A 15,784-nucleotide genomic window follows, 5' to 3' on the forward strand; every position below is an offset into this window, starting at 1 on the left:
GAGTACAGGAGTGCTCCGAGCTCTTTTCCGCTGCCCGCGTTAGACGCTATGAGTACCCAAGCGGCCCGTACTTTCCCAGCATTAATGGGCCCCCCTTTTAAGTCTATGACCATTGTCTCTGGGGTTGGGGGCCTAATGGGGGCCCGAGTTGACCGCGCAGATTGGCGTACAGCATTATTTCTTGCATTACGAACTGCCTGATTCTTGCATTACGAAACACATTATTCTTGCATTCCAAACTGCCTGATTCTTGCATTCCGAACTGCCTTATTCTTGAATAACTAACTGCATTATTCTTGCATTACGAACTGCCTAATTCTTGCATTACGAACTGCCTTATTCTTGAATAACTAACTGCATTATTCTTGCATTACGAATCGCATCACGACCTGCATTATCCCTGCGTTATGAACTGCATTAGTACGTGCATTAAGGACTGTGTTATTACTACCTTACAAACTGCATTACGAACTGCATAGCACTACTTTAGGACAGCAGGAGATCATTATGAACTGCTCATTCATACCGCAAGAACCTATAAGTGATTGCTGGCCTAATAACTGACAAAGTAAAATATTACCAATATGCATATGTTGGATTTCTATTGTTTGGTCTTATCGTATTCCTTTTGATGAAGATCCCACTATTTTTATTAAAAAATTCTATAGTGTCCATTTGTGGTGTTATCACTGTGTTACTGGGAGTGTGGGTGCAAATACTTTACACATTGCCCTGGAGATAAGCCTAGCTGCTTGTGCCAAGCTTCCAGGGGGTGAGCAGGGGTGTTCTAAGAGAGTGCCCTCCTTTCCCTGACTAAATGCAAGGGTCCCTATTAGGACTAAGGTACCTACCTCCGCCAACTAGAGACCCCCAGTTCTAACACTTAGGATACTGTTACCAGTTGTGGCTGGTTGTCTTTACTTATTCTGTGATGTGATGCTTAGGCCTAATGTGATGCCCAATGCGTAGGGTGTATTGCCTGTATTGTGATGCCTGATGTGATGCTATGGTGCTTATGCATAATGTATTTATGCAGCTGATGTTTATGTAGGGTATGTTTTATTGCAAAAAACACAGTTGATGGACAGAATGCAGAACAATGTCTTACATTCACCCCAGTACAAAGATCTGGGCCTAAATCCATCGTTTTTTTGCACTCCACACCACCCTAGGCCAGACACTGGCTATTTGCAAATCAGCCTTGACCCTGTGCCTCATGGGAACAGTCCAGCCCGAACTACCAAGCCATGTCTTTCCTAGACCGGAATCAAGCATCCAAAGACCGGTTTCTGGCTATCAGCCTTCTTCAGCCTGGATAGCTTGACTCCAGTGATGTGGAGAGCTTGGGACTCACGTCTGAGCATACCCAGCCCACTCAGGGTGAAAATTGCAAAAAACACAGTTGATGGACATAATGCAGAACAATGTCTTACATTCACCCCAGTACAAAGAGCTGGGCCTAAATCCATTGTTTTTTTGCACTCCACACCACCCTAGGTCAGACACTGGCTATATGCAAATCAGCCTTGACCCTGTGCCTCATGAGAACAGACCAGGCCGAACTACCAAGCCATGTCTTTCCTAGACCGGAATCAAGCATCCAAGGACCGGTTTCTGGCTATCATCCTTCTTCAGCCTGGATAGCTTGACTCCAGTGATGTGGAGAGCCTGGGACTCACGTCTGAGCATACCCAGCCCACTCAGGGTGAAAATTGCAAAAAACACAGTTGATGGACAGAATGCAAAACAATGTCTTACATTCACCCCAGTACAAAGATCTGGGCCTAAATCCATCGATTTTTTGCACTCCACACCACCCTAGGTCAGACACTGGCTATATGCAAATCAGCCTTGACCCTGTGCCTCATGGGAACTGTCCAGCCCGAACTACCAAGCCATGTCTTTCCTAGACAGGTATCAAGCATCCAAGGACCGGTTTCTGCTTATCAGCCTTCTTCAGCCTGGATAGCTTGACTCCAGTGATTTGGAGAGCCTGGGACTCACGTCTGAGCATACCCAGCCCACTCAGGGTGAAAATTGCAAAAAACACAGTTGATGGACAGAATGCAGAACAATGTCTTACATTCACCCCAGTACAAAGATCTGGGCCTAAATCCATTGTTGTGATGCTTAGGCCTAATGTGATGCCCAATGCATAGGGTGTATTGCCTGTATTGTGATGCCTAATGTGATGCTATGGTGCTTATGCATAATGTATTTATGCCTCTGATGTTTATGTAGGGTATGTTTTATGCCTATGGTGATATAATGCTGAGGTCATTATTATACCAGTAGTTACTGGTTGCGTTATTTACTACTTGTTACTAGTGCTTTATAAAGGTTCTGTCAGTGGCTCGATTGGCCCTGTCCTATGTATATAATCCCCTGTGAATATTGCCTAGTTCCAGTTGGCACATGTGTGATTATAATTCTAATGTGTTTTGGATAATACAAAGGTTATATTTTAATATAACCTTGTGCAGAGTTTCTTTTGTGGTGTGCCTAGTGTGTTGCTGCTGTGTGAGTGTGTTGCGCAAACGCTTTACACATTGCCTTTGGGATAGATCTGACTGCTCGTGCCAAGTTCCCTAGGGTGAGCATGGGTTATCTTCAGTGTATAACTCCCTTGCCCTGACTAGAGTGGTGGTTTCTGCCTGGCTTCAGCGCAAGCACTAGCCAACCAGAAATCCAATTTCTAATACTCACCAACCCAGGAATCCACCGATTACTCTAAATAATACTCTTCAAGATCTTTGACTTCACAAGAAACATTAGTTATTTAGCAACATATGCATTAATAAGGTCACTATTACCTGGGATAATGGTGGAACACTCTTTCACCTTCAAAATCCGGAAGACGGATATATATCACTAGGCAGTTTTGAATAATCCTCGCTCGCATAGCAATTAATGTAATATTTATTTGCAGTAATACGCCAGTAGTCTTAGAAGCGAGCTAACACACAAGCATAAATAATCGAATTTTCACATAATTCATAACTACTCCACTAGAAGGAATAATTGCTCTTGATACGTCCAGCGCAATTTGCCCAAAACTTCGTCTCACTCCCTTCAAACCAACAGCATCACTCATCTCATTCACATTATAAACTCAAGGGAATACCAACGTGAGATAGCAGGAACCCACAATTATGAGGTAGGTTAAAATAAACTTTCTTACCACACACATAATTAATTATTGGGTCTTCACCAACCAGAAGCTCTTCACTAACAACGTAACTTCATTCACACTCAATCTTTTCCACAAACTCTTTTGACCTAAATCCTATAGGTTCATGACGCATCTTACATAATTCACGCTTTCTCTCATGCTCTATTCTCAATTATTGGTTGCAAATTCAATGTGCTAAATTCTTCTTCAGACTTAATCTTTTGTCTGATGTTTCTCTCTATCCCTCTAGTTTTTCAAAATGTTCACTTGCCTCTCATTATATTCATTAACATATTTACACTCCTCTTTACTCAAACTACACACATACTCCCCTTTAGTATTTTAATGTCCTTGTTAGTTAGTGCAACTTCATTCAAATACTTAATGTAGGTTACTAAACACCCAGGATCCCCAGACATAGGAAGCTTTTCCAGTAAAGCATTAAAATCCAACAGGTATGGTGACAGAAACTCTTCCTTATTATATATACCAACAAAAACATTGCATGACAAGTTATAGTTTATTACCAGTTGACAGTATGTTGCTCCTTCACCTGCGGAAGAAAAAAGAAAAATGCATACTAGGAAATTGTTAACCCCCACTATCTCCATATATTATTTAATAGATTTGCATAAACATTACTCTTGAAATTACTAACTAATCTTTCCCCATGTGTCAGTGTATCATGTCAAGGTTCATTATAAGCTGTATTTAATTCAATTTAAGATGAATCATATCCATCTGGAGAAATTAGGCACAAAAGAAAGCCAATTAAAGCTGTTAATATCACTATTACTAAAATCATGCTAACAATTGTACAGCATTCACTGTATGCCATTTCTACTGAGATCAAAAGCAAAAATTAAGAGTTCAGGACACGAAAAACATTCTCTAAGATTTTAGTTTTTTGTTCAGTTAAACTGTCTTCATCCGCTCACAGCTCTCTAGATTAGTATAAACGTAAAATAGGAATTAGCAACAGTTTAGTGGATTATATACTCCTATACCTAACTCTTCTTCTTTTTCAGACACAGATGCCAGATAAGCCCAGTCAGATGATGTGTACTTTCTGTTCGGAATTCTCTTACTTCTCAGTCTCTTGGTAACAGGTAATTCACTATCACTATTTTCAGAATTGATCTAAGGTATTTATGGTTGTTCTCTGATTGACTCTGGTCTTTCATTGTCCCAATGTTTTCTCTTGCAAGTTCTGTTAGTTGCCTTAGGCCACTTATCTCTTTGATGCACTCTCTCAATTCTTGGTCTCTACTTTTGGCTACTTCTAACTCGACCCACTGTGAATTGCTTCTTTACCTCTGGAGTTTTTCAGGAACTGGATCAGAGTCTATTTCTTCCTGCTGCTTGTGACTTTACAACAGTCCTTCACTTTGATTCTCTGTACCTTCATTCTCACCAGCATCACTAATTTAATAAGTTGCAGGATTCACTTCTCTATCTCTCTCCCTTTGGATCAACACTGGGAACTTGAGGTTGAGTCTGTGAAGAATCAATAGTTGTTGTCACCCCTTCTTTATCCATCATTTTCATTCTCCTTGTGTGAGCTGCATGGAACAACTGTAGGATTTCAAAACACTTCACAGCAGTATTATTCACAAACACAACTTGATGTGGCCCCTTCATCTAAAGCCCAAGAAGGGCTTGGGAACATGCTTCTTTATCAGGGTCCAGTCTCCTGGCTTGGGGTTGATGACACTGAGTTTCTTTTGTATGTGCTATTTCCAAATTCGCCTGATGAGACAAATTTTACTACATCAGACAAACCTTTGTGGTTGTTTAATGCAATGCCAGCTTTTTTTATACACTTGTTGCTGAAGGGATTTATGCTACTTTCCTAGGTCTGCTCATCAACACTTAATGGGGCGAGATACCAGTTTTTTGTCTTGAGTGCGTCTAAAACTCATAAGAACAGGAGGAAAAGCAACAGACCACTTAATACTTCGTGGAGGCACACGTGTTAACCAGCTTATTTTTGGTAGTACTATTCATCTTTTCCACGATTCCTGATGATTGTGAATGATAGCAACATTGGAAGTTTTTTTCAATTTGAAGTTCAGGGCATAATTTTAGGATCTCCTTTTTAAAATTAATTCCTTGATCTATCTCATAAGAGGCTGGCAAGCCAAATCATGGTATTAAGTCTCTCAAGAGTTTGTTAGGCCTCTGCCTCTTTAGAAAACAAGCACACAATCACAAGACCATATCTAAGCCCACTACAAATGGGCATTTCAATGAAATATGCTTGAAGACTAGTAAATGAGGCTTCTGATTTTCCAATGTGGCTCATGGCAACAATGTCTTCTTTCCCTGAATATATTCCTTGAAAGTAACACATCTCTGGCACAAATCTTCAACCACATTTCTGAATTTCATGCTATACCACTATTTTATGAATGTCCTGATCACCTTCTGCCTCCCTACATGATTATGGCCATGCAAATACTAGGCCATGGAACGTAATATGGAGCCTGGATGTACATATTTATGTTCTGAAGTGACCCATATATCACTGAAATTTATTTTGCAACCAATCAATTCTAATTTCTTCATCTTGTAGTTCCTTCTGGGGATCCCTTAATAAACTTAGGAGCCTATTACGATGGAGGTCGGAAAGCCTCTGACCTTCATCCGTTTCAATTCTGAACACCTGATTATGTATCAGCTATTCGGAATTGAAATTGTCCGGTCATTCCGGGTGGCTTCTGATGAGGTGCCTGCCACAACCTCTAGGGATGAACAACGCCGCCCATTTCCCTATGGGAGCATGTATTATGGCCTTGTTATGGCCGAAATGCATGCTCCCACAGGGAAATGTCAGTATGCAACTGAACAGTGTTTGGTCGCATCCTAATGAGGCGGGCAGGACTGCTGAACGGCGGGCGGTCTGTCCCATTTATGAGACGGTGTCCAACATTGTAATCGTCCCCTTAATGTGATCTGTTTTGGATTCAATAAAAATCAATTGACATAATATGCATTTTTAATCGTCCCCTCCATTGGGTTCAGATTGTTCCGATTCTTGCACTGTAGTTTGCTCATTTGATCTCACTGTTGCATTTTCAAGGGCATAGTACTTTGCCACTTGATCAGCATAATTTTTTCCCATAGTGACTATGCCATCATCAGCTTTTTGGCATGTACATTTGACCACCACTATTTCTCTGGGTTGCTGTTTTGCTTTCAAAAGATCAAGATTATAGGAACCACTTCTAATAGGAGTACCATAGGATGTCATAAAGCCCCTTTGTGACCATTGCTGCCCAAAATTGTGTACCACTCCAAATCAATATTGGCTGTCTGGGTAAATTGTTACACACTAAATTCATCTGCTAGGCAACAAGCTCTTGTCAGAGCAAACAGATCTGCAACTTGTGCTGAAGTTACGTCAAACAAGTATGATAAATCAATGAATTCAGAAATGGAACTAACTGCAAAAGCAGCTTTTAGTGTTCCTTTATGGTATCTTCGACAAGAGCCTTCTACAGTGTTAGATCAGCCATTTCAACATCTTTAATATCTGGTATTGGCTTAGTTCACACTTCTGTTACATTAACACAATCATAGTCTGGGTCCTTCTCATCATCTTAATCGTTGTCTGAAATTGGTAGCAGTGTTGCAGAATTTAAGGCATTACACTTCCAATGAATTGGGTTTTTTTTGCTAATATTGTCTGCTCATATCTTGTGAGGCAGCTATTTGTCAAATGCTGAGTTCTGGTGTGAGTGAACAAGATTTCAACTGTTTGGGAGACAAACACAAATGGATTGATTTCGATGTCATTCGGGAGGGCTCCAAACGGGATTTGGATGAATGTAATCCGATTCGGAGTGTATGTTTCCAGCCGAATCGTCCCCCGTTTCGAATGACCAAGTATTATTAGAGGAAGCCATCCGCGCCGACTGAATCTGTTCCAAACCCAAATCAGTCCGAATCTTTTGGAGCCGATTCGTACAGCTCAATAGGGCCAGCTTTCTGATCGAGCGGGTTCGATGCCCGATTCTGACAGCCGTACCCACTCAGTTTTAATTAGACCAAATGTCTGTGGGAATTGGACTTTGGGGGGTTGTAGCAGATCCCCCTCACAATCGGTCACAGGGGGTAACCATGGGACCTCCCTTTCCATGTATGCACATTGTGGCGGGTACCATGTGTTGCCTGCCACAGGGTGCACACTATTCCCCACCAACCCCTTTTTGCAATGGGACCCTGTGTAAGCGATCGGTACACAGGTTCCCATTGAGTTCAATAGGACTCTGACCAAACTGAGTCCGTCACTATACGGACACATCGAAATTGGTCATTTGAAATCACAGATCGTGATTCGTTTGGAAAGCTCTCCGGGACCGAGTTGTTCGGAGGGCTTTCCTATCGAGACTGGAATTGACCCCAAAGAACGAATGGCCCATAACAATTCCTTCACTTTGTTCGGTTGCAAGGAAAAACAGCTGCAACCGGGAAGAGGTACATCTACTGGATCTAATGTAGCAGGAATATAAGCAACAAGCCACCCTTCATGTTATTTGAGTAAGCATTGAAAGTGAGCACCTTCTCTTTTCGTGATAGAAAACACCTGATCATAATCGGATATTTCAAGGGTGGGTGGACTACATACATTTTCTCATACTTCTCGAAAGTCCTTCATGCATTTGAAATCAAATGGTGCCGGATCCTTGATATCACTGTGAGTAATCTTGAATAACGGCTTCGCAGTCAGGGAAAAGGTTTGAATCCACTGATGACAGTAGCCAACAATTCCCAGAAACATCCTCACCTTCCTCTTATTATTTCATCTACATTATATGACATTAATTGTTTAATTCAATTGTTCTCTGTAGAATTTCTCCAACATTAATCATTAAGAGTGCAACTCATCCAAAACGCCTCCGTCCGACTGATCGTCAACGTCCCCCGCCGCAGCCACATCACTCCCCACCTGAGAGACATACATGGGTTTTCCGTCGACAAGAGGATCACCTTCAAGCTCCTCACCCACGCACACAAAGCACTCCACAATGCCGGACCAGCCTATTTGAACAGGAGACTCAGCTTCCACACCCCAAGCCGCCAGCTCCACTCCGCCAGCCTCGCCCTCGCCGCTGTCCCCCGCATCCAACGAACGACCTCCGGCGGCAGATCCTTCTCCTACCTCGCCGCCAAGACCTGGAACACCCTCCCTACCCACATACGGCAGACCCAAGACCAACTTGCCTTCAGAAGACTCCTCAAGACCTGGCTCTTCGAGTAGTAGCAGCACCCCCCTCTCCCCTCAGCGCCTTGGGACTCTCACGGGTAAGTAGCGCGCTTTACAAGTACTCTGATGATTGACATTAGTCTCTTTCATTCTAGGAGGTGTAGTGTAAACCGCAGAGGCGCTGGTCGACACACAGTCTGTATACCTTCTGTGTATGGAGGAGGTCAAAACTCCAGAAGGTAATATACAAAGTTATACACCTCATCTCAGCCTTTTTCTATGTCTCTTTCTCTTTGTCTCCCTCAGATTCATTAGTTTTTTCCTGTCCATTGTCTCATTATTTTTTATAGGGAAAACTCTTACTCCTTCTACCATATCATCCTCCAAGATCTTTCCTGAATACTCCATTTTGGTTTCCTACCACTGTCTAAATAAACTCTTAAACTGTTTCTTCATGTTCTTTCTCTTTTTCTCTGTGGCCATTCGATCCCACTCATTCGGTGCTCCAAATTGAGTGGGTCTAGGTAATGACTTTCTCTAATTCATAGTATGTCCCCAGAAATTGAACTTTCCAATATTAAAGGTATCCTGTAAAGAAATTGCAAGTCTTTGTAACCAGAGGTATCGTTATGCCAGTCTTTTATACATGTACAATTATAAAGCCCAGCATCCGTCAGCATCTCATATGCAGGCGGGCCTTCTGGAGGGATCTCCTCTCCCTCTCTATCTGGTATGATAGGAGCTTTAGACTATTTCAACACTGCTGCCAAAATATTCTCACTCAAAATAACCAAAATCTCACTAAAATAGTACAGCAACGTATCCCAGTGCAGCTATGCCAAAAGTCAACCAATCAGATGCGACTATAACAGCAACTATGACAGCAACTAACCAATTGCAGCACAACTCTGTGATGATATTTCACGAATCCTACCCTGGCTCCTTAGCTGCCTAACCAATCCCAATCTGGGTTTCCATGAATGGGAAAACAATAGACAGTACTTTCTTGTCACCGAACACATGAAATAAACAAAAAAAACTTGTCTGCTCAACCAAAATTAGAATAAATCAGCAAGTTAGATGAAAGAATCTCGCAATCAATTAGTGCACGACTTGTAGCTTTACAGCACTTGTCAAACACCAATTCACATGAAATCAGACTCTCGCCCAGCCGCAATCTGCCTTTGGTTAGTGTATTGACTTCCATGCAACCCCAAATTCAAGGGTTTATATAGGAAATCTTCGCATAGAACATGGCAGAAAGTGCAGAATATTGGTAGTGTGAGCAAAGAAATACATTTTCGACAAATCAGAGTGAGCAAATTAAAATTGTCTTATATTCCTACCATCTAAGCATTAACAAAGTACATGAATATTGATTCAGTCCCCTCTGACCTAATGTTATCAGAAGCTGTCAGAACAAAGTAATTACAAAATCAACAGTGAACCAATGTGAATGAATGCAATGCTCCAAGTGGAAGAACCTTGGGAGAATGTTACGTTACTGAGCCCATGCTAGATAGTCTTCTTGGAGACCAGTGTCATTCAGAAATAAACAAACATGACTTGCTTGACTACGAGCACCAAAAATAATAAACAGTGAATGCAAAATCCTGTTTAAAAAAGATGACCTTAAGGCCTAGTTGAGTTAGCATAAGCCAGGATAATACACCTTAACAGATCGTATTAAAATTGCTTGAAAGGCAATAGTATCATATCAGTGTACACATGTGATTTCGGGTATAGGATACTTGTTCAGCACATTATTAATAATGCACAATCGTGATTAATTCGCAAAAGCTTCCTCCCCATGAATGTCTCCTTCCTTTTCTTAGATGGCACCGACCATTCAGGAATTTCCAGGTCTAGACAAACTGAGCTAGTACAAGAGAACGCTCAACATGTACTGCATTACATTACATGGCAACTGTGCGTTTGGCTGAGGTTTCTCTGTTTCAAGTCCCCGTTTGCACCTGACCTCCCCTTGTCTGCACTTGTATTTTATTCATCATCCTTTCAGGTATTAGCCTACTCTGATGCTCCTGGCTACATTTTGAGCCCTACTATCTCCATTCATCGTCCTGTCCTTTATTATACATACTTGTAGCATGTATACTTTCATGTATTTTCATAACAATGCATAAATATGTTTTTTTCCTTATTGTGGTGCTTTAATTGTCTCTGTATTGGTTTGACCTTCAGTCTGTATTTTTTGGAACGTGTGGCATGGATCTCAGAACTACAAGGGCCACTCCTTCCAGGTTCTCTGAGCCATCTGGACGCTTCCTGCATCGTGGGTTCCTATCCTGGAAATAACGCAGTTTTGGCTCATTCTCAAGAACCCTGTCTTATTCGTGGAATCAACTAAATCTCCCTTACCACAACACCACTTCCCTGTTTAGACCGTCAGTTGTCTCCCGTCAAGATTGAGGAGATCGAAAGCATCACAATGACACAACACATTCTGGCAGGCAGCCAAGGGAAGGACATAGTGTTGGGCCTGCCTAATCCTGCTGCTACAGGACTTACAGGACCTTCAACTGAGGATGGTGCAGAAGGAGCCGTATAACCACTATGGGAAGTTGGAGGGAGGTAGGTGGGGGTGGAATCAGCCCTGACAGATGCACGTACAACACAATTTTGAAACTTACGCTATATTTCCTTCCACTCATGACACTCTTAACACCAGTGTCTCCAGACAATGTTGCATAGAAAATTGAGATTTTTAGCATTGCTAAAAAAAAGGCATGTGTTACATTGTAATGAACCAGTGCTTTATTTCTGCAGTTTTAGATCTGTTTATTCTGGTTTTTCAAATGTGTGCTCCACATTATGCACACTGCCAACCCTATGCATAGGCAACTATGAACCGCAGTGAACCATACTGTAATCGCGGGCTGTGTACAAGAAAGCGGCTGTGGTGGGAGGTGCTGCAGAATAAAAAGTGTTGCAGCTCGGCATTAGCAGCATTACAGTTATGTCAGTCTTGCAAATAAAGTCTTCTTATACTGTTGCGAGAGTCCATGGCATCCAGGGGAGAAACTTCCATTACAACGCAGTAATTACATCGCACTGCTTTTACAACGCAACTGTTACAATGCAGCTGCCTTTACATCGCATGCCATTACAACGCATGTCACTACAACTCATGCCATTACAATGCATATCATTGCAACGCATGCCATCACAACGCATTATAAGGTAAGTAATAGTGTTTTTTTTAAATTTAGGGTAAGTATGGGGTTTGGGGTAGATGAGAATGGTAATTTTTACCCCTACGCTATCCAACACTTTCCCTACTGTTGCACTCACTTGAGTTGGAATAGTAATTGTTACCCCTCCTTGTTACGCTAAAAGTATTATGCGTTGTAATGGAATGCGTTGTAATGGAATGCATTGTAATGGTAATTTTTAAAAATGCGTTCTAATGGCATGCGTAGTAAAATCATGCGATGTAATGGTATTTGCGATGTAAAAACCGCGTTGCAACAGCAAGCGTTGTTAATGTTTGCGTTGTAGCGTCATATATATTCATCTATGGAGAATGTCTTCCAGGCCGACTTGCCTGCACCCAGAGGCTCTACAACTTTACATCTACTATTGATTACAGAGTGATGGTGCAACTCTGAACAACGCCTATTCGTTGATGAGTGGTGGAGTGCATACCTGGGCATGATTTAGGATAAATGAGTGATAGGCCACAGCCAAACGTGAATTTGGAAATAATGAGCTAAATGTGAAAATACGAGCACACACTAAGGAACATCTTGTGATTTGCCAAATAAGAATTGCACTGAGGATTGCGGCGCAAGCAATTAAGATTAATGACTTGTAGTATATTATGGTAGCAATAAAGTAGTTTCCATAAATTTAGTTTTGTCCTTTCAGTACAAAACGTCTCGGCCAGCACAACATCTCCTAAGCTCCAGCTGTCCTCACTTAACATTGTGAGAACCTTATATCATTATCTTCTAGATGGAAGGTTTGCTGAGATACCACATGACTGATGGTGATAAACTGATAATGCAGTAAGAGTTACTGAATCATGATGTAAATCTGATCAAGTATGTAGGATTGAGTAGTAGGGCACATCTGAGCATGCACCCAGGGTTCACTGAGTGATGGTGCAAAGCTGGATATGCATTTAGAATCACTGGTTGATGGTGACAATGTGAACATGCTCGCGGTGTTGCGGAAGGAAGATGTAAAGCAGACTCCCAACAGAGATCTGTGGAGGGAGCCACACAATCACTTACTCCTTTTGACCTCCTTGTTTAAGTGCTCTTCCACCCACTCAATCACTTGCACGTTCACACATTCATCAATCCATGCATTTCCATTTTTCATCCATTCATGCACTCACCCATTCATCCAGCAATCCATGTTCCATCAATTACCATTATCATCTGGGGCATTGCGATTCATCATTGTTGCTCATTACTGCATAGGGTCATTGAGATTCATTAGCTGGCACCTGGAGTCATTGAGATTCATTACCACCTGGAGTCATTGAGGTACATTACCACCTGGGGCTATTGTGGTTCATTTCTGTCTATGGCTGTTGAGGTTCATTACTGCCTTGGTCCACTGAGGTTCATTGTTGCTTGTGCCATGGGTGTATGTACTCCATATGTCCATAGACGTGTGCACTGTGTGGGCCCATTGAGAGTCACTACTGTTTGATAATATTGAGGGCTTCTTAATGCCTGGGGTCATTGATGCTTAGTACTACCTGGGACCTGTGTGCATGGGTGTCGATATTGCTCTACCAAAGTATACTTACTGGAATACATGATCTACATTAATGTGGATATCGAATGTCCATGCAACAAACAAAATCGACTCTACTGGCCTTGTCAATGACTCAGATTTCCTCTCCCACGAATATCTCGCTAGAACAGACCTAAAGGTCCAAGTTCTGAATACGTAGATTGCATTTGGGGCCTCCAGATTGTGTGCCCCTTGCAGCAAAGGGGCCCCAAATATCGAGTTCTTGAAGTCATCAAAGACGAAAGACTTATTTTACTTCTCTCCAGTAGCAGTAGGCTGGATTTATTCTCGCTACCTCTCTCCGAATCACAGCTTCAAAGACAGACTGGCGCACATGCGCCCACCTCTCCATCATGATTGAGAAAGAGTAAACACGCGACATTTTTTCAAAGAGCCAATTTTAGGCCAAACCACACATCCCACATTGGACTCCCGAGAAGGAACGTGCCCGTTCAGATCCGATGGCGGAAGAAAGACCGTTTCCATGGCAACGTACATAGGAATCCCGCATATCTGGTTCGCCCTGAAGTGTCAGGAATCCTTACGACATGCCTCTTTCCCATGGCCTTGCTTTGTTTACAAGCTATAGCTGCGCTGTAACGAGCTTTCTCTGAGACAAGGAAATAGTCGGGGGCACATTCCGAAATGTGAGCTCGTGTTTAACCAGTTTTAGTGTAATAAAAAGCGGCAGAAGCTGCACACCAAAGGGTTCGATAACAGTGTTTGTTTGTGCTGGGCGGATAGATACGAGGTTGCCTGCAGGTACAACCACTGCCAAGGCATGCTTATAAAAGCACTCATTCCCCTAGAACTAAAGACCGCATTCCATATATGATTTGGAAATTGTAAATGCGCGGCATTACGCAGAATGTAGAATTACCATCGTTTCTCTTCATGTAAAAAAATCAAAGAGTGAGTAAATCTCCCCAAATGTTGCCTTTGACCTGTTCCCTGTGCAGCTAGGGTAACCTGGGCCCTAATGTTAACAAGGAAAATAGGGTTCCCACCTACCATTTTAATGTAACACAGACAAAATGGGGTGCACTGCTCTAGTGCCACTGCGCAAGCTGACCTAATGGTAGTGAAGGCCATTTAAAAAAATCTCAACCTTCCTTAGGGAATCTCCCTGAGAGAGCTGTGACTGTCCATTTGTAAACAAAAACATAAGCTCACAGATGGTACCCTTTCCCTTGGCTCATCTCTTTGAGGCTATCCATGGACAGAGAACTAAAGAAGAAACAGGCCTTCTCACCAGGGTACTTGCAATCTGAAAGAAATGTGAATGTTTGCTGTTGGGTAATCATCAAATGTAAAGGCTGTTTGGAACAGAGTCCGGGCTTTAATTTATCAAGTCACTATTCTTTTTGAGAGGTGATATAAGGGCGTTAAGTTTTAGAAAGCTTCCTTTGAATGGACTTTTAAAAATGTTTGCACTAGGTACAGTGATATTACTTTTTTCTGTAAAAGGTATTCTTGGAAATAACTTGTTTTTATCTTAAATGCTAAATCATTTTGCGGCAACCTTTCTTATACTTAGGACCACTGATACTATGCAAATGTGCGGCTTTAGCATTTTCCACAAAGTTATGGATTTGCTGAATTTGCCTCATAATCCACCATAAACTGCACATTATAATCTAAAGGTTTTAACAAAAATGTGTTTTTAGTTCTAAAGTATCAAAAGTTACAAAAAAGCAACAACACATGTTGCCACGCAGTGGAAGGCTCATTTCAAAGGTTGACGGTGACCTTTCTTTTGCTTATTGCTGAATTTTGGTGTTAATCTGGCACTAATGAGGTGAAATATTTGCCCACACAGTGTTAGTATGTATAAAAGTGATAAACTATTGAAGTAACTCTATCACAAAAAGTACTGAATTAAGCTGCATATGTTGGCTTTTTAACGCATAATTGAGTGAACCCTCCCATATAATTTCATCCTTCCCATCGGTTAATTCTAGCAGCTTTGCGTTTTATAGGGCACAATATCGATTTCGGTCGGAACGGCTCTGAATTGGATTTGGTTTTACCTATACCGATTCGGAGCCCTTGTTACCAACCAACTCATTCCCAATTGCGAACGACCAAGTACGATGCCTGGAAACCCTTAGCGCAAACCGAATCAGTTCCGGAAGGCATACAGAGAGATAGAGCCGAGTCGTACAGCTCTATCGAGTAGGTTTTCCAAGCGAGCAGTACGATGAACGATTCGGACAGCCTTTATATTTGTTTTGCCTGGATCGAAACGGATGCCGGAATCAGTCTTTGAGGGCCCATTGCAGGCCCTCCTTCACCCGGGTCCCTGCGAATCGTGACCGTGGGGTTACCCATGGGTCCCCCTTTTCAGACCATACACAATGTGGCAGATACCAAGTGGTGCCTGCCACAGGGTGCATGATGATCCCCAACTACCCCTTTTGTCAATGGGAGCCTGTGTACGCGTTCGGTACACAGGCTCCCATTGAAGTCAATGGGAGTCCGACAGAATCCAGAAGCATTTAAATGCATCATACTTGTTCGGTCGGACTCCACTCACACGAGTCGCAAGGAAAGCATTGCGGATATGAGTCTTTCGGTTTGCTTTCAGAACGAGATCGGAATCAGGCCTATAGTGTATAATACAATTTGTAAAT

General features: G+C 42.1%; 1 long non-coding RNA gene across 2 annotated transcripts in view; it reads left to right on the forward strand.

Annotated features, from left to right (window-relative positions):
• The window catches only part of LOC147712684 (uncharacterized), a 103,394-nt gene that overhangs the window by 55,150 nt on the left and 32,460 nt on the right, over window positions 1–15,784 (forward strand). For both annotated transcript variants that reach the window (XR_015296013.1, XR_015296012.1), the window contains exon 2: window positions 4,201–4,281. This is a non-coding gene — a long non-coding RNA (uncharacterized LOC147712684). The remainder of the gene's footprint in view (window positions 1–4,200; window positions 4,282–15,784) is intronic.

This window comes from Lissotriton vulgaris, chromosome 5, assembly GCF_964263255.1.
Source record: "Lissotriton vulgaris chromosome 5, aLisVul1.2, whole genome shotgun sequence".
In the NCBI taxonomy this organism is placed as follows: Eukaryota; Metazoa; Chordata; class Amphibia; order Caudata; family Salamandridae; genus Lissotriton; species Lissotriton vulgaris.